Raw genomic sequence first — 25828 nt, 5'->3', positions numbered from 1 at the left:
GTTCCCTCCTCATTGCTGCCTTTGCATTATTTTTTCTCCTTTAATGATCCTGTCAACGATTTTCGTAGAAGGATCTTCAGTAAATATTAAGAAAGTACTTAGACTTTCAATTGTGCTGGTGCTCATTCATGCAACTATTCTTTATTTGGTTTTTTCAATACACACAGAAATAAGCATCATATTTCTTAGGCTTTTTTCATTAAAGCTACAGTGGTGTGAAGATCTTTATATTTTATTGATTACCAAAATGAAAAACTGTTCAATCAAAAAGCATAACTAGTTTTTCTTAAGGAAAAAAAAACCCTTAACATTTAATAAGATCAAATCTTTTGAATTTTGATATAACTATTGCAGACTTAATAGAATTGAGAAGATGGAAATGTAATGAAGCAGAGGACTGTAAGGAAAAAGGTACAGAATAATAGCATATAAAAAAATAGAAATAGTCTTAGAAGCAGTCTTCAAATTAGGTTACTTTGCTATCATACGGTTTAGATCAACCAAGATGAATAACTCATACATAGATTAAGAGAAATAAGAGAAACTATGAATAAATTTTATTGAAGGCATTCTTTATGTTACCTTTGATGTTAATTATGCTGTAATTTTTTTAATAGGACTTAAAGTTTTAAACAAAAAGTAAAATCATGTGTTTGTTAATAATAGGGCTGTGTCCTAAGAAATGTGTCATTAGGCAACTTTGTGAATATCATAGAGTATACTTGCACACCTAGGTGGCAGAGTACAATGTACATTCGGGGTAGTATAACTTATACAATCATGTGTGATCTGTTGTACATCATAATGTCAGTATGTCTTGCTCGATATTTATGCTGTAATGTATGCTTTTAGGATCATAATGTGGTATGTTTTTGTAAAGCTTTTTTGATAATGAGTTGAATTAAAGGCAGATATTTTTATAGAAATTAAAATTGATTTATCCCATTTTTCGGACATGAATACCTTTTGTATAATAGGTACTTGTAGGTGATTTTGAAGATAAAGTCTATTTTCTGTTTTGGATAAGAGTGAAAAGCAAAATCAAATATTTGTTTTACCATATCTTACGGAAGATTTTATAAAGCAGAAGTTTGCCTTTTGGAGATATATATTATTATTATATATTATTAATACATACATTTGTTTTTATCTGCCTAAAGATACTGTTCTTATAATGATTTTGGCTTCTCCACAATTTTAATTGATGACAGAAGTTGTCAGTGTTAATTAAAAATGGTAAGAAGGAAGGATATAGTGGGTTTTGTTTCTTACCATGTGCTTTTGTAGTTTATTACAATTTTTGTTTGCATACTCTTGGGCTTTATTTTGAGATTGAATTCTTTATTAGCTATAATGTTAGATAATACATTATAAGGGAGAATGAGTAGCAAAATAATAGTGATAATAATAGTGACTAACACTTAACTATTTACTATTTGTAATGCCATATTTAGAATACTGTGTGTGTGTGTGTATATATATATATATATATATATGTTTAGTCTACTCAACGACTTTATGAAGGGTCTACTCTTTTAAATAGAAAAATGAAGCATAAAACTTTAAACCACTTTCCAAAAGTACTTATAATAATTGGTTTTATTCTAAAAAACAAATATATAGTAATTTGTATATGCATGATTGCTAATAGTAACCCTTATTTTGATGGCAAGGAATTAGACCTAACATTTGAAGCTTGTGATAATTGGAATAGTTTTGTTAATAGCCTTCAAAATAAATATATTTTCTGAAAAACAGTGAATCTGGTATTGTGTGCCATAACCTTAAATACCGCTTAAATTTTCCAGTCATCTTTTTTTTTTTTAAATCTAAGATTTTGCTAAGTTATTTTGTTTTGGACAACCTATGACATTTTAAAATCTATTTGACATTGACTCTGAAAGAATATTTTATTATTCATGTAATTTATATGCTTTTACTATTCAAGTTAACTCTCCTCCATGCAGCATGTTTCCTACATATTTGTCAATTGAAACTTTTTTTTCTGCTCATTTAAATGTCATTGGGATTTTCAGCAATCCCTTCCTAAGCTTTTACTTTTGTCATGAGTGCCCATTTTGTAATGTCTTTATTTAGGAAATCCACCTTCAGTTTGCATTCTTCATGCTTCATTTTTCTCCTTTCACATCTTTAGCACCAGTCAAGTATTAAAGAAGATTAAAAAGAAAATAAATGGGAGAATTCGATGGTGCTGGTTTTAAGTTAGTTAATCTCACTTACTGGCAGTTTTCTTGGAATTATTTCATTAGTTTGTTTCCATACAGTATCGTTTCGTCTGTACTGTTATAATGCTTAAGGCTACATTACTAAAGGGTCTGAGCACCTTTGCCCTTTTTCCTTTCAGTGTCTGTTATTTTGGGTTCCCAAGCCTAGTAGATTTTTTTTTGCATGAAATCCACGAAATGACAGACAAGGTAGACAAACAACAAAAGTGGAGGAAACAAAGGTAAGGGAGTGGCATACTATAGAGATGTAATAGGACAAACCTCAGATAAGAGATAAAATTCAGGGGAGAAACGAGATGGACGGACTCCAGAGTGTAAAAAGGGTGGTGTGCAGACCTCAAGGGTAGCGCTGTGAAACGCTAAGAGCACATTATTCGTAATGTTCATACTAAGAACACATTATTCATTCTGTAGGGTTTACTTCTGTGTTAGAGAATGCAGCTACTGAGTGAAAGAGGTAACATTTTGTTCTTACACAAGCACATGTCTCTAGTTGTAGTGAGTTTAGATGGAAAGAAGCTACAAGGAAAGCTCAAGGTCAGCCTGAACTGCGTAGCCAGACCCTGGCTTAAAAGGAAAATGAAACAGCTATTATGGTTTTTTTCCCCTTTTTTATGAGACGGAAAAAGACTGATGACAAAAGTGAATTCTCTCAGCATGATCTACAGGACTCCTACTGACTTCAGTAGCTCTTAAATTTTGTCTCTTAGTGTCTACACCTGTAACTACTTTTCCATAGAGTGTAATTGCTGGTAATGACAGTGATGACCCTAATTTATCAAGGTATATTTAAATTTTGTTACATTTTTACAAAGCTAAATATATGAGAGATATATTTTAGAAAGATTTCTGTAAATATTTTAAAATTTGAAAAATATTTGGATATAGTAATTAAAGATTTAAAATGTCTCACAAAAACATTTCACTAGTTCTACCTTTTGAACGTCTTTATAACTAATACAGATTTTTACCTTGTTTGTTGGTCTTATAAAATAAAGGTTAGTTATTATAATTTTTACCCATTTCACTGACAAATCCTCTTCATTTATACGGAAAACAAAGGGTTGAAATAAATCAGTGTTGGGTTTGAGTGTCTTCTGTCCCTTGCTGTAGCTCATAGGCAAGTTGCAGGCTCTGTTTTACAGTTCCTCAATGTAACAAATAGGTATATTAGCATCTTTTGGCATGACCTTAAATGAGTGGTGGTGTATGCAAATTTTATCAAACTATAGCCTGATCTGTCTATAAATATTATTGCTTTAGTACAAAGCAGCATGTGCTTATGAAATTAAGTAAGTGTTTGGTTCTTTGCTTTTACGTTACGTTAAAGAACTTGAAGATTTCTCTGTTTACTAAAGAAGTATGATTTGGATTCACCTGGAAATTATCAGTAAAAGTAATTGTAATCAAAATTGTTTAATACAGCTTCCTGTATTAAAAATTATTGTATATTATTTCTTCATAAATGAATTTCAAATTGCTCATGGAATTTAAAGCTTTGGAACTTTTATTGTTACAGAAGAATTACTCTATATCCCATTTATTCAGATGCAATACTTAAGTGTTTTCCATTGGGACTGGGAATACTGAAGCTTACGGCCCAAAGAATTAGAGATGCATGAGAAGCAGCTGAGCAGGGACTTGAAGAATATTAGCTAACTGTTCCATTTATGTTTTTTATTCACTGCCAACCAAGAAGGTCCATGTTTAACTTATATTTTATTCTTAAAGACTATAGAAACAGCTTATTAAAGATTCTGTTTATTAAAGAAAGTGCATCAGTTAGAAATAGTTCCAGGTTCAAAAAAAAAAAAAAAAACTTGAGTTACTATGTCTGTACAGGTATGTGGTAGTACTACGTAGTGCTTTTCTTTTCTTTTTTTGAACTCTTGACCTTGTGCTTGCCAAGCAGATGGCTTGTGCCTCTGAGCTAAACTCCCAGCCCACTACATAGTATTTTAAACCATAGTCTATAGAGCCAAACTTCCTGTTGAAGTTTGAATCCTGCTTCTGCAATTATAGTATATGTGTAAATATCAGTAGTTAACTCACACTGTGCTTTTATCTTCTTCTATTTAATGTATAAGTAATAATATCTACATCCTGGAGGTGGGTGGTTAACATTAAATTAGTAAATATGTGCAAAGTAAATAAAAGAGTACCTGACACACCGTGAATGCTATGTAACTCTTACCTAATTTGTTTTCATCTACTCTGAAGATAAACATGATATTCTACATTAGAAATTATAGTATGTTTCCTGGTACTACAGCTAAATACCACACTCTAGATTTTTTTTAAAGAAGAGAAATTTATTTCTTATAGTTCAGAAGCCTGGGAAGTCAAAAGTTATGGGCTGTATGTTCAAGAAAGGTGAGAGCCTTTTTTCTGGTGAGAATTACAGAGTTTCAAAGTGCAGAGGAACATGGGGTAAGACAGACACTGTCAAGAGTCAGGATCAAGTTGACTTTTTATTAACAACTACTATTGAGAGGTAACTTACTAACTTATTGTTCCATAAGTGTGTTTATTGATTAATGAGAGCAGAGCCCTCATGACTTACTCATTTCTCAATGATCCTACCTGATCCCATTTTTCAGTACCACACTATGAGATTAAATGTCAACATGAATTTCAGTGCAGACATTCAAACCATGGTGCATGGTTGGTAAAATACACTATTATTTTATGGTATAAGAAAAAAATAAATTTTAAAAGAAAAAAAGTCAAAGAATATGTACCTTAGAATCAGTGCATTACAGTATGTGATGGTGGATAGGTAAATACAGCTTTTTGTATTGTGATTTTCAAGATTATTTTGTTCCTGTGTGTTCTATTACTTATACTTAGTTGATTTTAAGAGTTGTCAGATATAATGGTATTGCCTTTTTATATATTAGATGCATTCTGGGATGCCCAATGATTGCTTGAAATTACATGTATTATATACGTAACTTTATACATAGTATTGTTTTCTATACTTACATACCACTGAACGTTTATCTTATAAATTAAGCATAGTAACAGATTAATAATAACTAATGTTACAATAAAAAAGATTAAAACAAAATCAAGTGAATGTACTCTCAGAGTATCTTATTATACTGTACTCATTCTTCCTTTGATGATGTGAAAGGATATAGTGCCTACCTGATGACAGGAAGTGAGATAAGTAATGCAGTGTTAGGCTTGTGTTAACCTTATCTGAGCACAAAAACTTCAGTATTGGACAGTGTGATAACAGGTTATAACTAAATGACTAATAGATGGGTAGTACATATAGATGGTATGCAAGATGGAGAGGGGGTAATTCAGATCCTGGGCAAGACAAAGCAGTACAGTGTTAGATTTTTTTATTCGACCTGAATAGTGTGCAATTTAAAACATGTGACTATTTCTAGAATTTTTTATCTAATTTTTTTGAACTAACTATGGCTGACTATGAAGCAAAACCAAGGATGGGAGATAGTGTCCTATTTTTAGGGAAAATAAAAATAAATCAAACCATGAATGGATGTATTAGTTTATATGTACCTTGTGTATTTTTTGTAATTTCCTTTCTTCTCTTTTTTATTTTCTTATTCTCCTTCTTCCTGTCTCTTCTGCTCCCTGTTCCCAAACCATTCCTCCTTCTCCTCCTCCTTTTTCCTCTTCCTCATCTTCTCTTTTCTTTGCCTTTGTTTTTCCTTTTTCTTTCTTGTTTTGTCCTTTTCTTTTTTTCCAGTACTTGGGATAGAACTAAGTGCTTTTGCCCAGATCTCCATCCCCAATAAAGTATTTACGTATTTTTTTTTTTTAAATCTTGAGACAGGATCAGGTCTTGTTGAATTGCCCAATTTGTGCTCGTCTTGCTTCAGCCTCTCAGAATCTTGGGGTTTACAGCCATTCATTACCAATCCTGCTTTTTTCCAATTCTTAGGTGGATAAGGTAATTAAGATAATTAAGTGAATAAGCTAATTGATACATTAATATTTAGGACCTGACACTAGTTATGTATTAGATCATGCTATAGATGGGGGATTTATCCACTTTGCTTTCTTAAGTTGATTTGAGAACTTGTATATGCACAGTTAACCTTAAAAAGAAGTAAAGCAGATGCTTATTTTACTGCTTGATGTCTTGCAAGCCCTATTCCCTAAAGACCCTCACTTTGTATTTATACTGTAGCTTTTTCTTATGGCATTTCTATATTTTTACATAATATATTTAAGTTTGTGTATTGATTTTTCAGTTTTTTGTCATCGATTTAGTTCTCATTTTATTACCTGGAATTTACATTTTTGTTGCTTATTTCTTACATTCTACATATGTACTGGCTTTCCATTAAGTCATCATTATTAAAATAGTATTAAGTAGCATTTCTTTTTGAGCCAGATAATGTATTTCTTTTTTCCAGTAATTTTTCTGGAGATACTAATTGCTTCATTTTTATATACACATTTTTGGTGAATGTTGTAAGATCTTTATATTGTTTTTGATCCCTAGACATTTCACAAGTGTCTGATCTGAATGCTTAGACATGGTTTGAAACGCTGTATCATATGTGCTATTTTTTAAAAAAACCTCTTCCTAATGGTCTGTCCTACAGTTTAGAACAGTTGCTTTTTAGATGTTATCCATTGGACAACTTTAGAGGACATTCAGCTGTTCTCCAGTGCCAATTCTACGCTTTCCTATTTTTGCTTTCTCCTGTATTTTTCACAGGTACATGTTTTTATTGCATTATAGTACCACTTTCTGTTTTTCTTCTTCTGTGGTTTTATAGAACTCCATTCTTTGGGTACTTCCTAATAGAGTTGCCATAGGATCTTTATCTTGGTTCTCCCATTCGATAAAAAATTAGCTTATGCTTGAGAATTGCATACGTCCTGTCTCTTCTCTCGTTTTCATGTCTATCTCTTGCTGATTACAGCAGGTCTGCTGATCTGGATTTGTCCTCTGTGCTTCTGTCCTTTTTTTTTTTTTTAAAATACTTTATCTTTTCATTTACTTATTAGAAGAAAATATCTTAATGAAACTTACTAGATTTTCATTGAGTGCCTTATTCAGCTACTTTTCTTGTTGTTACTGTTGTTGTTACTGTTTCTCTGATTATTTTTATTAACCATATGACATACTATTTGTATTTTGTGATTGTCATGTCTTATATTTATGAGAATTTTAATAGTTTTGAGTTAAGGTTTCTTTTTTTTTTTTCTCTGTATTGTAATTCCTGTGTCTTTCTTCCATTAACTTATTTTGGTTTTAGTATTTCATTGAAAACTTTTGTCAAAGTCTCTAATTAATTGATGCTGCATATTTGGTTGAAAACTGGGTGTCTGTGTCCAGACTTAATGGCTTTGTCAGAGTGATCAACCAAAGAGCCACATTTCAGGTAGCAGGTCAAATATGGTGGTCGCTTTGTTATGTGGAACACTAACATTTTTCAGAAACATTTAAAAATATTTCTCTTGGGTGATATATGTCTGTTTACCAACATATCAGAACCAGTTTAGTACCAGGTTGACCTTGGCTTATGACAGCTGCCTGTGTTGTGGCTAGTAGTATTCAGTAAGAAACATTTCTGATTAAAGATATCCAACCCTGAACTTCTTAAGACTAAGAGGATGTGGAATGGGTATACAATCTGTGTGTCACAACGTTTTCCTAGTGCCTTTGTGGGGTATTGCTAGGCAAATTAATTGGATTCTCCTTTGCTGTCATTTGCCTTATAGCTTCTTTTGCTGTGGTAAATCAGCCACTAGTCTTCTATCTGGGCTTGTTTTCCAGAGCTGTGTCGCATTTTTTGTTTGTTGTTTTCTCATCTACTCGCTACTTGCCCTTCTGGTTTTATACCCCGTTAGCATTTTAGCAGTGTTCCAGAAGGGAGTGTGTGCTCATTTGCCATACTTAACAATTAGGAAAACTACCATTTATGGAGTGCTTTGCTATGTGCTAAACTTGTTCAAAGTACTTTAAATATAAATTGTCATTTAGTCTTCCAAAACAATCCCATTAGAAAGTTATTACTATGATCCTTGTTTCACAAAGGAGAAAATAGAGCAAATGATTTGCTCAGTATCACGTGGATATTGAATGGTACAAAGAGTTGACTCCAGGAACTTGGATTGATAATTCAAGGTTTTATATGTTTTCTTTATTGATAAGGACTATTGTGTCTTTCTTAAACTAATATCATGCTGTAAAAATCTCTTTCAGTGAGGCAAGACACTGGATTTTTGTATAAGCAAATGAGATGAAAACATAGCAATTTATAAGTATGCTTCGCATTACACAGATACAAGTATGTGTACATGCACACACACAAAATTATAACTTAATGAGTGAATGATAATTATTCTGGTAACATAAAACTTGAACATTAATTTTCATTTATCATCCTTCTAAATATTTTTGAAAAGAATTGGCATTTATTGACTTAACTAAGACACAGTGTTTTGAAACATTAAGGATAGTTACATAAAAGCAGAGAACTAAAGAGTTGGTCTTGCTGTGATTTTTTTTCGTTAACAGTTTTGCAGTAGTAGAAATACATTGGCTTGTATTTAGATGTTATAAATAAACAAAACTGCCTCATTTATTCAAGAAATGTTTTGGATAAGCACTTGAAATTTAAAATGAACTTAGTTGTACTTAGCATATGACCAGTTAAAAATAAATTTTAACAATGATTTTTTTTATTTTATAATGTTATTTCTATTTTGTGTAATTTTTCTGTCCCTCTCTTTCATATAGACAGAAATCTAATGCCTTTCTGCTGAGGATTATATTTCTGAAGCTAGGCTGTATATCATCAGCACAGTGAAGCAAAAAATTATGTCAGCTGCTATCATTATAGAATAAAAAAGGCTTTAGTAGGATACATTTCTGTTATCTCTACACATTGGTCTCATATGACATGCAAATAGACTTTAAAATCAAGAGTTAAAGTATTTGGTGACAAAAAGATACTCTCTTTGTCTCAGTTCTCTACTCCCTCTAACAATTCCAAATATATCCCTAACAGTCATGCAGTTTTTTTCTGTTTTAGTGTCAGTTGTCTTCAAATTTAGCTTATTCAATTACTAGAGCATTTAGAAAAATATTCTTTGAAGCAGTGGGCATATTTGCATATTAAAATTAACATTGATACTAGCATCAGCAGAAATAATACTAATACTAGATATAGTAGCTAACAGTTACATGCAAGTTATACCACTTTGTTTTTGATATTTTAACTGAGTTAGTTTACATAATACCATATGATGAGAGATGAATCAAGAATTTACATAATTTTTTCCAAAGAGTGTGTGTGTGTTATATCAATGTAGCCCTTTCTATATGTAAATGTATGTTTCTGGTATATATGTAGCTATAAGTTTATAAAATTACATATATATTTTTAAGTTTTCTATAAAATAAGGCAGAGATGAGATTTATTTATATAGTATGTCCTCAGGGTTTGTCTTTATAGTTACTATATTACGTGACAGTTTTTTGCAGAAATCATTTTCAAGTCTAGTCAGCTGGCAGCAGGAATTAAATATTGACATTAGCTAAAGTATTAAAATTAGGCAATTTTATCTCTTAGATTTTTCCAGGAATGATAAAAACTGTTGTTAGTGGTAATTTATCTTCCAAAAGCTTTAGGAATCTATGGAATACTGTTTTGTTTGACATCTCTGCCATGTCTTTATGTGGCATAGGTAAGAGCAAATTCTTACTTTTTTATTCAATGAAAGCATTAATAACCTAACACAGTTATTTTAGTGTTATCGTCTACCCCTTTGTGGTAGAATGAGCTGAAATATTCTTTTTCATTTAAGGAACTATTGTTTAAGGACAGGTATTATCTATAACAAATTATTGTATAAATATTTTAAGGGCTTCTGAGAAATTCACATAATTTTTAAAGATTTATAGAGATATGGCTTTGGAGTCATGCTAAAATGAGTATGTTTAGTCATATTACAAAGTATAAGTTATCATTCATTGATATTTCTGTTTAGAAATATGAACATCAATTAATAATACGAAAATTTCAAGTAGAAACCAGTCTACTTCTTATAGAAACTATTAAAATTTATAATTTTCTCATATTTTAACAAATAGTAATTTAATAAAACTCGAGTTATAATAACCAGTAAAACATTCAGTAAATGATGAGGCTGGAAATTTCACACTTGTTAAATTCCAAATTGAACTTCATCTAATTATACTCTTTAATGTAGCTACCAATATATCCCATATTTTCCTGAAATTGGTAGCTGTTTCATCTTTAGAAAAAATAATTATCATCATAAATGTGGCTGAGAAATCGTAGATAGAAATATTATATAGTATGATGATTGCATAGGAGTATAAATAAATTATGCACATGAGAGAAATAATCACTTTATTTTAAAGGATAGGAAACTGTATGTTTTGGTGAAATTCATCTTATAATTCATTTAAAATTCTCTTGTTTCTGTAAGTTTTCTGTCACTTTAAAAATGAGATGCATTATATTTTGGTAGGGAGGAAAAATTACCCATGAATTATTTGTGCCAAAAACTATTTTTTATTTAACTTTGCTAAAATATTATTATCTAGTCCTATCCTAATACTGTCAGACAGGATCTATAGTATTGTCTGTCTGTGTTTGTAAAATGAAAATAACATTCTGTTAAATATGACATGTATTTTTCCTATGCAGAAATTATTCCCTTCAGAGATTATACTTTTATTGGTTATGTGGCTGGATTGTCTTTATAAACATAGGGTTTAATATGAACTATAGTCCTAGAAACTTGAAATGTTACTTCCATGTGATTATAGCTATGTCTAGACTTACTGCTTACTATGAACATATAAAATATTATGACTTTTTCACTGTATTTTAAGTGCAGATAGTCTTAAAAGTAGGTTTCATACTTAGAATTTTATTTGATGTGTATAAAATAGCTTTATAGAAGAATGTCAGTAGAAAAATGAAACATACTTCGATAAACACATTTGCATTTCACCTGTTGTAGCAATATTACGATTGTTTCTCTGCTTGTGTTGTATTCCACTCACTGTTTTAAATCAAATACATCACTTTCATAAAGTCCTTTTCTGACTATTGCTGGAAAAATAATATTGTCACCATTTGCATTTATATTTTTGTCTTAGTCATGTTTCGATGCAATTATTCTAAATCTTTTACTTATTATTAATAGAACAACAACTTTAAAGAAGAGTAGACTTTTTATAGCCGTTTTAATATTACAGAAAAGAATGGCAGGAAATAAAGAGTTATCATATGCATATTTTTCTTTACTTCCACCTCTCTAATACATATTTGCTCTTTGACCTGTAAGCATCTAGGTTTGATTTCATATTTAAATGATTTTAGGCTGCAAGCAAATTGAAAAGTAAAGGGAAAATCATGCAAACTTAGTTCATCCAGTATGTGTAAATTCACTGTTAGCTAGTTATACAAACCTATGTAACTTGACAGGAGTTAAGTTTTTGTGATGGAATAATTCTATTATCTCTTGCAACATCCTATGAGAACGTAGACTAGAAAAAAAAGTGTTAACATAGAACTTAGTTTTGTAATTGCTCTTCATTATGACATACCTCAGATGAATGACTGGTAAAATACGTGTTGAATATACATGTCACAGTTGAGGATAACGAGTGATTATAAAATGAACAAGAGTTACATGAACATCAATGTGATATGATTCTGTATTCTCTAAAAGCATACCATTTAAACAGATAATGGTACTCATAAAGTAGACATATAAAATACTGATGATACCTTAATTTATTTAAAAATGATTACAGTTTTAGAGACTTGTCCTTTAAATGTTAATTTATATGTTGAATGCTTGGAAGAGGAAAGAACTTAAGTTACTGAGTTGTAAATTAGAGCAATCTATTCTCTAAAATTTTGTTTTAGAGTACTCAAATATATAAGTGTACAAAATACTTATTTTGTCAACATATTTGATTAATATTTATAATAAGATATGGTATTATTTATAAATGTTAACTTTTGTACAAGTGGAAAAAGTTCTAAGACATTCTTTTAAATGCCCCAATTATATAGTGGTAGTTGTTCACAAAAAGAAGAAATAGTGGCAATAGATACTCAAATTGGTGTTCATAGATTGTGCTAGAAAGATGCAGTGTCTAAATCACTTACAAGCTCATTGGTGCTAATCATTTCATAATATGGTATTCAGGTGGAAAATTAAGTGTGAGTATGAACAAAAATACATTTATTTTTCTCCATATGATCTTTGTTTGTTGTTCATCTAATTACTATTGAAGTTGTCATAATTTTCTGGGTATTTTAAAATGTCATTTTAATCTTATTAGTTTGAATTTTAACATTATAATCAATTTAAAACTCTATTTCTCCCTTTCTACTGTATACTACCTAACTTCTCCAGCAAATTGGAGTGTGGAGGAAGTTAAGTCCCCTCTGTTCATTCCTGTTTTTTATTCATATTCTTGTCTCATCAGGACCAGATGCATGGAGAATAGGATAGAAAGAGAAAATGTAGTCTTAAATGATATTTTCATTTTTTGTTTTCCTTTGCTACTTGCTTCATACTAATTCCCCTTCTTTCTGTGGGAACAGGTAGATAAGTACTGGATTTCTGATGGTACATATATAAAACATTTGTGGGAAGTGGGAAATATTTGTGGAGTATATAAACACTGGATTATACTTTTCTACTTGGTTTTATTTTCTGCTTCTCCATTGTACCCACAGCTTTGTGCTTCTCGAGTCCTTGTTAACTTTAGTCTCTTATCCAGTTACTTTCATTCAGAGTATTTATGTTATTACAGATAGTGACTCTGGTTCTTTAGCTTTTCAAATCCAGGTCTTCTATCCCTCCCATAAAACAGGCACTGTGAAAGATAGTTAGATACAAATCTAACACACAAGCAGAAATCCAAACAGTTTAACTTTTTTACCCAGTTGTTTATAGTAATTCTTACTTGGCATGGACACTTTAATAATACCATTGTCCGCCTAGATTAAATTAGAAATGGACTCTGATGATTGAATCCCTTAGCATAGCGGCACAAGATGATAGATATAGGGTAAAGAGGAAGTAGAAAAGGGAAAGGAGTTAAATTATCCCGGGGTAGTTTGCTGTCACTTGTTTAATTAACTATGTATTCTGAATGTGAAATATTGAATGGAATCCCTTTATCTTAGACTTGTATTCCAACTGTCAAACCCCCAACAATGGGAAGTCTCACTTGACATCCTGTTATGTAACTTTTACTAGTTTGGCTGGTAGTTCCATTCTTGTTGGCCCTTGTGAAGTCTATTCCATCATAACAGCGGGAGTGATCCTTTCAGAAGGTTAAGTAGCTTGTATTAGTCCCAGTAAAAACACTTCACCAGCTTTCTGCAAAAGTTAAAAAAAATTAGTCCTTACAACATAGAAAGCCCTACTCGATCTGATCACCGTTTTTGGTCATGTAATCCTGTCTTGGCACTGCTCTTCAGTGTATCTGTAGTGTTCTTACTCCAGACAGTCATCATATTTCATTGCATTCTTCATTCAGATAGCGCTGTTTCCTTGTTTTTCTCTAAGAGCCCTGTTAAAGTAGCTTATTTATCATTCTGTCCCCATACTTTGCTTCATTTTCATATAATACATATTTTGATATGTTTGTTAGAAAATTATTTTCAATACATTAGATCATTTACTTATTTGATTAATGTTTTACCCTATACGTAAAAAGATACTTGATCTATAGACGACAATCTTTTTTTGCTAAGTGAATGAATGAACGAATGAGTGCTAATTTCCAAAATCAAGCTTTACAAAACAGCTTTGTCTTATTCCATAATTTTTGTTCATCTAAGACTTTATATAGTCATTATACTTTTTAAAATGTTTTTATTATTCTCAATTGTAAGTTCTCATAATCACCTCAGTTAAATTATCTACACCTCTAGTTCCTCACTCGTACACCTTTTAAAGTGATTTTTATAAACTTTATCTTTTGGAGAGAATCACCCCAAATATCTTAACATTCTTAGGCTGTGTCTGTTTTACTTGTTGTCACAGGTGTGTACTCTTTATCACTCACATCCTTTTCATTTCAGTACCCTCACTGCTAAGCTGTACTTATCTCTTGTTTCTGTCCCTTTACTTAAAATCTATTTCCTTTTTTCTATTACTGTATACATTTTAGTGTATGTGTTACATGAATTGTAACTCCTGCCAGGGGATGACTCTAGAATAGGATCTGTATATTTGAAATGGTTGGGAAATAACTGTGTCTTTATTGTATGCTATTACTTCGCATATATTAGCAAAATCATCTCACTGAGAATGCTTAAAGCATGGGAGGAACTCATTTGTTATTTTTTGATGAGTAATCAAAAAACTAATCATAACCTTCACGTGCATCATATGTGCTATTTTGTAATAGTGTTTACTATCAATTTATCTTAAAAGTGCAGTTAAGCAATTCGTAACTCAAGATCCTTTTGGAAAAAGTACATAATTAATAAAGGGAACATTACTAAATATATTTTTTTATAAAATGTATAATCTCATTAGATTTTTTTAGACTTAATTTCCTTTGTATGTGAGAGTGAAAAGAAAAAGCAGATTATTTTACATGTGCAATTATAGCCAAATGTTTTGCACATCTGACTATTGTAAGTATAGTGTTAGAAAAAGTGGCCAATATGACTTTTGGGGAAATACACATTCATGGAATATATAGCAGAATTCCACAACTTGTTTTTATTTATTTATTTAATTTTTTTTTTTGGTAACAGGGATCGAACTCAACCTAATGCTTGCTAGGGAGGCACTTATGCTGCTGAGCTATAAACCCCTGGCCCTGAATTTCTCAGCTTGTATTTGGTAGTTTTTTTTTTTAAATCTAAAATAATGCAGAAGAATATGTCTTGTGATATTATTTTTTACCTTTTAAAAGACATGACTAAATAAAAACAATAAGTTAAATAGCAGACAACAAACATAGGTCATAAAATGAAATTGAGTTCTTCATTTTAGGTAGCACTTTTGAGCAATAATTGTGATCATTGGTAAAATAGAGGAAGAGTTAAACAGTGTGTCATCTCTGATGTTTTTTCATTTAGTCATGGAGCCTTTCAGTATCTGTACTTCATTTCACATGAAAAAAAATAGACTTACACGTTTCACTTTAAAAGATTATTTGTGCTTATTCAGTTGAGTTCTTGGATATCATCAGTAGTTTCTTAAAACTTTAGAGGTGAGATGACAGAGTCTTTTAAAAACCTTACCAAAAATTATGACTTGTTTCATCTACACAAATGTATATTATGGACTTGTGTGTTGCATATTCACTTTAGTAGGCAGTTTTGAAGAATTTCAGGATTCTATAAACTGTGTGTGTGGATTCTAGATTCAAAGTCACTGATCTGTGTCTTTTTAAATAATGAGTATGCAAAATAATTTTCTTTCTCTGTCAGCTTTTGTCACTTAAAATAAAGTTCTTATCTATACTATGTTTTACTTTAGAATTTAAGAAAGACGTGAAAATGTCAGCTATTTCTAACTGTCCTTGGTATATGCCCAAGTAAATAAATTCTATTACTAACTTAGCAAATGAGATTCAGAAAGCCAGAATTAAGGAGCATGTATTAATGGTCAAGTTTGTTAGACTTTGTCACATAAGCACCTTCAGTGTTCCAGAAACAAGCTCATATATGAACATTTTGAAATAGCCTATGCAATACCCTCTTTAAAGTAACAGAAAGAAGTAGCTGTATCTGGAGTTAGAAGATTAAGGTGTGCCTTCCATCCTAATGATTTAGTGATCATTTTAAAAGTTATTTTTTTGATCAGATTCCATCAAGAATCATGTAGAATGAACAGATGCTGCTATAGTAGGTACTGTTGTAGTAAAAGTAGAATTTGTTAGTATTTTTTTAATCAATGAACAAAACTTATATAATCTTGTTTGACATGTTGTTCATAAGGATGAAGACTGTATCTAGGTTTTAATTTAATTTGATTTTGGAGAAGAAAAGTTTTCCTTTCATAGAGATCTCCTTTTAAAAACTGCAGTATGTGGGGCTGGGGATTTAGCTCAGTGGCATAAGCGCCTGCCTTGCAAGCAGGCAGTCATGAGTTCGATGCCTGGTACCGATAAAAAGGAAAAAGACAAAAAAAAAAAAAAAAAAAACCAAACAAACAAACAAACAAAAAAAAAAACTGCAGTATGTGAAAAATAATTTACCTATCAGTAGTTGTGAGGACTAGTTGTCTTGGAAAAATTTTTTTTAAAATATAAAATGATTCAGAATCTTAGAATGGCTTTACTAATATTTATTTTTAGATATTTCATGTTACTTATGCTTTAGTTTTGAAATTTCACCTATTGTGAGGAACTGTCATCTGGAACAAAAGCATTAAAATAGTTTAACAGAGTAAAGAATCTTGTGTATATTTGACTGATTTAGATAATGTTAAAATCACTAAACTTTTTAATTTTTAATATATATGTTCAACATTTGGTTAATAATTATGCTGTTAATTGAACACCTGTGTTTTTACCTTTCTTGCAGTCATTCTTAACATTCAACTTTTAAATGAATGATAACTGATATGTGTAGGTTGTGACTGAATGATGTATTCTGTGTTACTGTGACACAGTTTTCATTTTCTATAGTACTTTTCATCCCTGTATATATGTACAGGAATCACTTCACCCACCACCGAATTGCAGCCACTTCTGAGGTGGAACGCAGCAACTCTAACAGCGCACTTTCCCCTAGGTGCTGCCAGCTGCAGAAGAAATTGTACATGGTCCTGTACAGAAGGTATTTCTCCACTGTGCCATCTGCAGAGTGCAACTGACTAGGAGTACTACATAGACTGTAAGTTCCTTGTGTACCTGCCCTAGACTGGAAAACTCACTAAGAGAGAGTAAGAAATAACTGGGAGACATTACTTAAAAATGTGTGGAGGTCAGCTGTACTTAGTGCTACTGTCTCTGGCTCTAAATTTCATGCAAAGGGCTTCTAATTTGTGATTGGTACAAAACTGAATAACAGATAAAAGCACCACTCCTTGGAAAATTTTTTATTCCCAAAAAAGAATGTAAAATACTTTTTAAATGCTTCACTGTTAATGAAAGGTAAAAAGAGTCAAATTGTTTTAAAATATTTTCAGATAACTAAACCAATCTTACAAGATTTTAGAGCCATTTCTTAAAATAGCAAATCACTTTCTAATCCAACAGGAACATTTTAATTAGCTTTGCTTGCTGTGTTAAAACAGGTTAGTTTTAATACTTTTCTAAATGAAAATTTTGTAACAAAGCCAATTCATAATGAATCTAGTTTTTATTGTTTGGTTTAGAAAGACTGAGTTTAAATTTTTAATATCATGAGAGAAAAAAGGAAATATTTGAAATTATTTTCTAATGTATTTTAGTCTCTTTCTCCAAATTTAATTTTTTTGTAAAAGCAGTTTTATAAGAGTGCTTTCTTTAGTAATAGTTTAGCATATTTCTGCCTTTTAGAAGATTGTTCTATTTTATTAGATTTGTTTTAGTTAATTGGTAGTTAGCAGGGAGGATGAGTCTACTGAAATTTTTGTGTAAAACAATTAGGGTCTTTTTGTCTTCCCAGAGTCTTAGTTATTTGAAATACGTCATTTGTTTTAGGTAACTTTAAATTATGTATCATGAATTAAATATTTGTACACATATGTATGTCTATAGACCCAAAATTGAAAGCTGATAAAAGTTAATTTCAAATTAAAGTTTGTTTACTTATAAAATTGAGGGTAAAAGAAATTATTTTGTAAATATTCTTTGAGTATTTTTTTTTTAATTCAGGTAGGATTGATTCTATATACACAGAATTTTATGTTACATCACAAATCATGATGTGTTCCTGTGGGTGACTTTGTTCTAGTTAGAATATTATTTGTGTTAATTAAATGTTGAATAACAAATATTTGAAAGTCAAAAATGGAGATCAAATTTCCTACAAAGAATTTCATCTACTTTTGTGATGGAGATATCACACTGTTTTGAAATGGAATTTTAAAACACGTATCAGTATAATTTATAGTATTTTTGAAGGAAACATCCAATGAATTACAAAACTATTTACATTCAGAGTGGAAATTTACTTAAATATTAAGAAAAAAATTCACCTTTTAGCTGATGTTCCTCCTTACATTATACTTCATTTAATAATAAGTTGTAAACATTATTTTAAAAATTTAGGGTAGACATAACAAAGTTCTTATGTATTTCTAGCAAATGGATATTGTTATAATATATCAAATATTTGTATTGCTATTACTAATTCTTTTGCATCCATAGTATACTTGTAAGTACTGCTTAACCCCATTCGTTTTATTACCTGGAATAATTATCATTTGAGGAATAGACTATAAGTTTTATATATTAATTTTTGGTGAAAAGGCACTAATTCTACCTGTGTATGTGTAATATTTTAAAATTATACTGGGTATTTAATTGTTTTATATCTTCTGTGTATAATGAAAATTTGATAAGTCATTACATTGTTTTTAACCATATGAATCTATTATAAACTTCTAGTGTATTGGATATGGAAAAGAGAAGTAAGTGGAAGCATTTTATTGAATATACTTGTGTTTTCTTTGAATTAAATGCAAAGATTTTTTATGTAATAATAACCTTGGTATTACTGATAAATCATAAAGTCAAATATTTGTTTAGTTTGCTTAAGAGACTATCTTCGTTCTTTAAAATATATACCTAATGGCTCTACTTGATTGTTTTCCAAAGCAGGACTTGTCTTAATAAAACTTTTACTTACCCCATTATAATTTTAAATTTGTAAAATGAAAATGATAGAAATGCACGAATATTAAGATTTTTAAATAACCTAATGTATGTGTCTGGACTTCTGTCAGTAATGTTCTGGTAACATCCACGTCTTAAGAAGATTCTTTAGCAAGATATACTGCATTAGGGCCAATTAAAGAATAAATAGTGGAATTGACAAGAAAATAAGAAAGTGTAAGTTGATAAACATGAGTGTGAATTTTCCTTAACTGAATTATTTTTAAGATAGTTTAAAATAGTTTTAATCAATAATTAAATGTTTTCCTCACTTTTATGAACTATTGTAATTTTTAAATTAGAGAATTACAAACAAATTACTTAAATTATATTTTTATCATATTTTTGAAAAACATTTTTGATGGCATGATGACATGAAACTCACAGATATTTTAGTTTATTAATTATAGAGAGATAATCTTACAGTGTAACATTGCATGAATAATTGCTTTGATGCTAAAATGGCTAATACTTAAATTCTTTCACTTAATAAAACTTCAGTATTTCATACATCAATTTTATCATGAAAAATTCGACTTATATTAATAGAAAAATATATGCAAATTTGATTTAAATATTTTAAAAATAAATGGATTATTTTTGTCTCAATCTCAGGCATATCAAGTAAGATAAAATCATACTTAGAGAATTATCACTCTTTGAGATTATTTTATCAAATAATTTCTTCCTATTTCTATAATTTTTCCATTAGTTTCTGTGTACTATGAATTAGATGAAAATTTTAAATGTGTAAGTTTGCAGATATATTGATAAGAGCTTTTGATACCACAAACCTTATGATCTCTTAAAAATTCCTTTAAGCACTGAAGTTGCTGTATGTCCTGTGGGTAAATGTGTGTGTGTTTATATACATGTACGTTATCATCTTTCTAATGTATTTTCTGTAGTGTAGTCTGACTGCCATTTGTAGCTGTTAATCAAGTGTAAATTGCTTAAAAAAACTGTTAATTGGGAATCGTTACACCTACCTCACAGGGTTGTTGTGAGGAAAAAAACAAAAAAACATATCTAAAAGACTGCTTAGCATATACTAGATGTATGATATGTAAGAAGTAATTGTTCCCAAGACCATTTAATGGCCCCATTGTCCACAGAATAAAATTTTAGTGTCCTGTCCTAACATGTGATCTGGCTCCTCCTTATGTCATCAGCCTCATTCTTTCCTTTCATGCTGCATGTAATAAGTGATTGATGACATTGAAGTCTTTGCAATTCTCAGAATTCACTATGCTTTTTCACTTTACCTCTCTTCCTTACTAATATATGTCATTAGACAGTCTTCTGTATGATCCTGTGCTTACTCCTATCCTAGAAATTACCACTTACAATGTACCTGCCTATATGTTTGTCTGACTTTGTTCCTAGATCTAAACTTCTAGAGGGTAGTATCTTACTTAGCTTTTCTTCCTGTTACTTTTTTTTCTGCAACTCTGAAAGTAAGTAAATCTTGTATAAATAGATATAAATGACCTCTGTAAAATTCACCACATAATTATATGATTGTTACGTATTAATAAACAACTAGTTAGTTTACATTTAAAAAATAGATTGCATATGTCATAGTAATACCGAAATTACCACCATTCAGGTGAGCATGGCAGTTCATTCTACTCAGGAACCTGAAGTAGGAGGATTGTACATTTGAGGCCAGCTCAAACATAGCGAGGCCTTGTATCAAAGTAAAATAAAGTTCTTGGAATGTAACTCAGTACACACCAGACATAGGCCTTGCATAAAATCTCCAATACTGGAAAAAAAATCATTGTATAATCAGTCTACTTTTTCCATCACTAAGTTTATGAAATGAAATGTGACTGCCCAGAGGTGCAAAAAAAAATTAATTTATTCTTGTCTATCATTGTACCTGCAGTTTTACTCTTAACATTGTTTTTTCTGTTTTGAGAAATGCTGTTGTTATAACTATTTCTTTTCTGTTCTTGCTCTTGCTTATCTTATGCTGCTGCTTGTCTTTATTCTTCTCCAAATCTCTTGTTCTTTCTCTTTTTCATTTCTGCTTTCCTCACTCTCTGGCATTTTAAGACTTAATATTCGGATAAAAAGGTTAACAAATTAAAAGTTTCAAATTTTATAATAAAACCTCTCCACTGTATCAGCTTTGCTTGAAGGTTATTTAAAAACCTCAGTAGTAAAGAACGTGGGCAATTAGATCTTGTGTTAATATTTTAAACTGTGCTACTTAGGATATTCCAGAATTTGAAGATTAGATGAATAGATAAAGGGCAGCTTCCTGTTTTTTGAATGCCTGTATGTTTTTCTTACCCCATAACTTAGCTTATGCTACTTTGACATTTTGGAATGTCCTTTTTACCTTTTTCTTCTGGAGAATCCTACCCAGTCTAGTGGTTGGGACAGACTAAATTCTTTTCTTTACAGCATTTTTATTGATACTTCATTTTAGATTAATAAATAAATACAATTAATAAATATAAGTAACGTGATTATACATATGTCTTTCTCTCTAACCAAACTGTGAGGATTTTTGAGTCTGCCGTTGACTTCTTGATGAACTTCATACTCCCTGGTCCTCATTATGGGTATATGCTGAATTGATAAATCTCTCATGGAAGCTGAGATTGAAGTCCATCACATTATTGAGTAATTTCTACTTCTGATCTTTTTATTGCAAAAAATATTAGAGGAGCAAGAATTAGTTTTTATGCCAAATATATGTTTGCGTGTATATACATTGTATTTGTAAACTGTGTGTGTTTGTGTGTGTGTGTGTGTGTGTGTGTGTATTTTTAAAACTAATGGTATTGTTCTTCATTTTTTCCTAGGGAAATTTATTTTATGTTTTAGGTCTGGTTTTGACTAAATTGATGTTATCTCATTTTCGTTTTTATTTCTGTTTCATTTTCTTTCCGGTCAATGGGGTTACCGTAAGTATGGATAATGAAATCTATGTAACTTAGTGTTACAAGTAAAAATGAATTAATTAAATATTGCCACTCATTTCCTTTATAGTATTTTTTCTTTTCTTTATTTTTAAGTTCTCTTCAGTTTCATATTTTATCACTGTGTATGATCTGTGATGGTAAAATGGTGACCAAAAGGGTTTAGACAGGCCTGGGATACAATACAGGTCAGTGACACGGGCCCTGCCTGGAAAGTGCAAGGTTCCGAGTTTGATTCCCAGTACCAAAAAAATAAAAATGCAGAATTGAAACAATAGATATTCCTATTAAAGGAATTAAATTGAAGTTGTATTTGTTGTTGCAAATGATGTGTTGTTTCAGTCACACTTTATTTTATTGGTATTTTGAATGATTACTAAAATAAATTGCCTCAATTTGTAATGTAGCTGTAAGTTTCTAGGATTCTTCAACAGAATATGGAAAGTAGGATTCTGTAATATATGTGATCAGGCAAATATGTAAAAATCAGATAACCAATAAATCAAATCATGACAGATAATTGAAAAATTTCCTATTCTCAAAAGTTTTTTTTAAAGTGCAGATAATATATCAAGAAGAGACAAAACTACTTTCCTTTCAGATTGCATTGTTAAAGTTTGAAAGAAGATAAATCAGTGTGTGATAAAAATATTCCAATACTTCTTTGCTGTTTCTGAGTTGTTGGAAAAGTAAAATTATTAAAAGGAGAAGTTTTTACTTGATTTATTTCACCATTCTGGTGGATTTTAGCATTTAATTTAAGAAAATTTTATTCATTAGATTTTATTGATTTAGGGATCTTGGTGAATGAATGGTAGATATGACAGATCTCATGACCAGCTAAATTTCAAGAAGTAGCCACCAGGAGTTGTGTGTAATTATTTTTGTGCAGTCATATTTCTTATACCAATGAATCTCTTGATTAGTTTTTCTTAAGAGGAAATAAAGTATGGCTAAGAGATTCTTAGTTTTAAGACCTAAGAAATACAATTTGCTTTTGTGATTTTTTTCTACTCAAACATTGCAATAATTCAGACATTTGTTTATATTAGTAAAATAAATGAGTTTTGTATTTTTTAGCTGTGATTGGAATTTGATAGTAAGATAAACAAAATTTTATTTTTATATTTTCTGAGTTAGGGTAATCAATGTGTAGAAGATAGATCAATGTGTAGGGGATACATCTCATATGACTCCAATTATCAAATAAAAGTAATGTTTAAAAATATAATATCTTAAAGTATAGCACCCAGTATCTACGTAAATATTGAGTACTTATTATTCAGTTTTTCCATTTGTAAATGATTCATTCTGTATTTCAATTGTGATATATAGAACTTTGTTTTGGAATGCCTCTTTTAGTGGGTCAGAAAAAATATTAAAAACTGATTGAGAAGTGAACTAAATTTTTAAAAATATTTAGTTTTCTATTATACAATTAATTCTAGATAGTATTTCTATACAAAATACTTTACTGATGTCATAAGGAAAAGGGAAAAAATAAGAAATTAGTTTTCAGTTGATGTTTCTGTTACAAGATTCTAAAACTACTTTCACATTGTCCTGCTCTTCTCGAGGGTATGACTCTAGCTTCTCTGAAATTAAGTCACCATCAGTAATTCCTCACTGTCACTCTGCTCTCCTACCTTATTTATTTTTGGTTTATGAGTTCACTTTGACTTAAATATCATCCGATTTAGTTCTGGATCCTAATTATTTTGTCTTTAGATATGTCTTAATTCATTGTATTTTAATCTGCTTTGTTTAAAACTAGATTTGTATACTAGTTTTATCATTTTGTTTTAATTGGATTTTCTCTGGTGGAACCACATGTTGTTTACCTTTGTGCTTTCTATGAATGTTATTCTCAGAATTTCCCTTTGAGTTCATCTAATTATGAAGTAGTTGATTCTTGTTATTTAAGTCTTTAAAATAGTAAATTGATAAATCACACATTTATTCAACTTGATTATTTATTAGAGTTATTATTACCAAGAATGTACCTTAAGTGAATTTTCAATAATAATGATAATCTTTTAAGACTATTTGGTTTGGTACTAATTATGTAAAAACAAATTCTGCTTATAGTCTGTTGTAGCCTCTTGCCATACCGTGAACTGAGTTTAATCTTTATATATTCATATTTTAAACATAGGATTCTGTGCCATTTTGAGAAAATAATTTTGGTAGAATGTATCTAACTGGTTAGGTGTCTTTTTACATTAGTTCTTGATTGGCTTTCTTGGAGATATCATACAAATGGGAACTAGGCTGTTAGAAATATTCTAGAAGGCTTATACCAACCCCAGTACCACTGTAGATCTGATACATTCTTGTAAGAGGACACAGTGGCCTCTTAAGATGAATCTCTATTACAGAGTAGCTTCCTGTGTTAGAACTTTGTAGATAGCTTTTCTTGTTGACTGTTCTTATTACAGTTTTGTAGGTAATCACTGGTTTCTGAAAATTTTTATTATGATGGTACTGTCACTTCAGTGCTTACTGTTTTAAGAGTATTAGGTAAAATTCTTGGCATGTTTGTTACTGTTGTATAGAATAACGCCATACTTTTAGCACTTTCCCTTAAAATGTTTTGTCTATGTTTATATTTTACTTAACATATTCCTATTTTCTTTCTGTTCCTGTTCTCTCTTTAATAAGTATATATGTATATCATTACATCTACCATCTGTTTGTACATATTTATGCACATGTAAACAGAAGATTTCTTCATTTCATATTTATATTTTAGTGTCTCAATTAGTTCTTTGCAAAAGATAACTTTTTTCAAGTCAGTTCAATTTTACTTTGGCTTATTTTAAAAAAACATTTAAAAAGTGTTCTATTACCTCTTTTTCAGTTTTGTTTTGGTTTACATTAATGTTTATATATTTCTGCTTATATATTTCTTTCATAGTATGTGATATATATTCACTATTTCCATGGAATTTCACAGTATAATTTGTGCTCTTGTTATTTGTACATTACTACATTCTTATACATCATTCATTCATTTACTCTGTGTTCATTAAACGTTTCTTTAGTAATATCTTATGCCAGGTATTGTCATGCAAGCTGGTTACACAGAATACCTCTGCCCATGAAACTTATGTTCTTTTAAGGGAAGAAGACATAAACATATAACACTATATTGTGTAATAATGATTTAAGGTGAACTAAATTGAGAAGGGACACATTTTAACTAAGATAAGGAGAAATATCTTTAAAGAAGGAACTTTTGAGTTGAGTTCCTAAAGAGGGAAAAATCATATTCTTGGCATTATTCAAGGGTCTTTGAAGTGAGATTTTTTAGCTAATGCAAAAGCCAGAGCAAGTGGACCATAGTAAGGATTTAAAATTTTATCATTACCAGGTGAAGACAGTGGGTAATTAAGTATTTTTAATGAACTGCTTAGCCCTGAGGAAATCCCTCTGTCTGCTGTCCAGAAGATGAACAAAGGAAAGAGGTGAGGGCCATGTACATTAATTATTATGATGCTGTTTTGGCAGTCCAGTGAAAAGTTATTGTGTCTTGGTTATAAATTATTTTATCAGTAGAAATTATGAAAGAATGTTTATGAGAGAATGAGAAATTATGAGAGACTGTACATTAGAATTTATGAATGTGTTAGAAATAAAAAAATATTAGATATAAACATTAAATGCGATTTGAAATGCAATTAAGTGGACATATGCTTTTGCCACTATAAAAATATACCATTGTTTTATAAATTACTTCTTCATTTTTTAACTTTTTCTTTCTGTTAGTACATGTTTATAGCACACAATGAGTAGATTCATTGTGGGGAATTGGTAAT

General features: G+C 30.3%; 1 protein-coding gene across 5 annotated transcripts in view; it reads left to right on the top strand.

Annotated features, from left to right (window-relative positions):
- Positions 1-25828, top strand: part of Nova1 (NOVA alternative splicing regulator 1) — a 136969-nt gene that overhangs the window by 28243 nt on the left and 82898 nt on the right. The window contains exon 2 of one of the 5 annotated variants that reach the window (XM_063246347.1): positions 17006-17107. The exons of the other annotated variants lie outside the window; for them this stretch is intronic. The gene's annotated coding sequence lies outside the window, so the exon portion shown is untranslated. The remainder of the gene's footprint in view (positions 1-17005; positions 17108-25828) is intronic. 5 annotated transcript variants of the gene reach the window in all.

Source organism: Cavia porcellus, unplaced genomic scaffold (genome assembly GCF_034190915.1).
Source record: "Cavia porcellus strain 051 isolate PalLab524CR breed Dunkin Hartley unplaced genomic scaffold, mCavPor4.1 scaffold_1, whole genome shotgun sequence".
NCBI lineage: Eukaryota > Metazoa > Chordata > Mammalia > Rodentia > Caviidae > Cavia > Cavia porcellus.
The sequence above is the reverse complement of the archived record's forward strand: the minus strand, read 5'-3'. Positions and strand labels throughout refer to the sequence as shown.